We start from the raw sequence: 1,642 nt of genomic DNA on the forward strand, positions 1-1,642 counted from the left end.
CTAGGAAGTTACTAAAGCAAAATGTGTTAGGAGACTTTGTGTCAAGTATGCACATCATTAGTCTACAGCGAGTGCCAGGGGATAAAGAGAGAATACTTAACTAAATCCAGGAGATTTCTAATGACAATCAAAAGAAGTATTCAAGCATGGATGCCTCAGTTAGGCCCTGAAATAACATGGACTTTCCAAGGTACCCATTTGAGGAATCCATGCTGTGTCTCTCTTCAGACTCAACTTCTAAACTTATTTTGGGGTATTTCAACACTGTTCCTTCTGCTATAGAACACTGCCTAGAAACGGGGGAATTTTTTTTTGTTGTTGTTATTTAGTTTTTATTTCATAATCATAAACTTAACTCTGCAATCCAGCTAGGCATGGGAGAGAACAAGGAAAACATGGAACCCAAAGGGAACTGCAGCGAGAGCAAAGATTCTAGAATACTGCGAGCAAATGGGGTGGAGGGGTGCTCTTCTGAGCTACAGAAGGAATGGTCTGGTGGTTAAGATAAAACACAAGTCAAACTTATTCGAGTTGTCCACAGTCAGCAATGGTGATCTTCTTGCTGGTCTTGCCATTCCTGGACCCAAAGCGCTCCATGGCCTCCACAATATTCATGCCTTCTTTCATTTTGCCAAAGACCACATGCTTGCCATCCAACCACTCAGTCTTGGCAGTGCAGATGAAAAACTGGGAACCATTTGTGTTGGGTCCAGCATTTGCCATGGACAAGATGCCAGGACCTGTATGCTTTAGGATGAAGTTCTCATCTTCAAATTTCTCCCCATAGATGGACTTGCCACCAGTGCCATTATGGCGTGTGAAGTCACCACCTTGACACATAAACCCTGGAATAATTCTGTGAAAGCAGGAACCCTTATAACCAAATCCTTTCTCTCCAGTGCTCAGAGCACGAAAATTTTCTGCTGTCTTTGGAACCTTGTCTGCAAACAGCTCGAAGGAGACGCGGCCCAAGGGCTCGCCGTCGACGGCAATGTCGAAGAACACGGTAGGGTTGACCATGGCTAGTAGTACAAGAATTTCTTCGGCGGCAGCGTCTGCAAAGCCTAAACAGGGGAATTTTTAAAGGGAAAGACGAGTGTGTGTGGAGACCCTGTTGTCACTCTGCACGTCTTATAGTCGTTCTTTCTCCAGGGGCCCCTCTTGGCCCTTTTTTACCTTAGGAATCGGGTAGAAGAGATGGCATGTGGTAAGTCTGTCTGTTTTTAATTGGGTTCATCTTCTATTTGTTCAATTATTATATATATATATATATATTTTGAGATGGGGTCTCCCTGTGTTGCCAAGGGTGGTCTCGAACTCCTGAGCTCAAGAGATTCACCTGTCTCTGACTCCCAAAATGCTGAGATTACAGGCCTGAGCCACCATGCCTGGCCTCATCTTAAAATGTCATTGGTAAACCATACTTGATCCTAAATTCCTATGCTTCCTCAGGCCAAAAAAGAAATAGAAAGAAAGAAAGAAAATTGCCTTAATATGTTTCATTCTGTATTTCTTAATGAAACCCGGTTATTGGAAATATGTGTTCAACTTTAGCTTCAAAGTGGGTTAAAGAACCATGGTACATTTTACATGACTTCACCTCGCTACTTCCCCAAACACATCATCACAGAGTTAGGAATTT

General features: G+C 43.0%; 1 pseudogene across 1 annotated transcript; it reads right to left on the bottom strand.

The window, feature by feature from the left end:
* Positions 1–318: 318 nt before the first annotated feature.
* Positions 319–1,067, bottom strand: LOC113219604 (annotated as a pseudogene). The gene has a single exon (XR_003306579.2). The product of XR_003306579.2 is annotated as a peptidyl-prolyl cis-trans isomerase A pseudogene (transcript).
* Between the last annotated feature and the right edge of the window lie 575 nt (positions 1,068–1,642).

The sequence above is a fragment of the Piliocolobus tephrosceles genome, chromosome X (genome assembly GCF_002776525.5).
Source record: "Piliocolobus tephrosceles isolate RC106 chromosome X, ASM277652v3, whole genome shotgun sequence".
NCBI lineage: Eukaryota > Metazoa > Chordata > Mammalia > Primates > Cercopithecidae > Piliocolobus > Piliocolobus tephrosceles.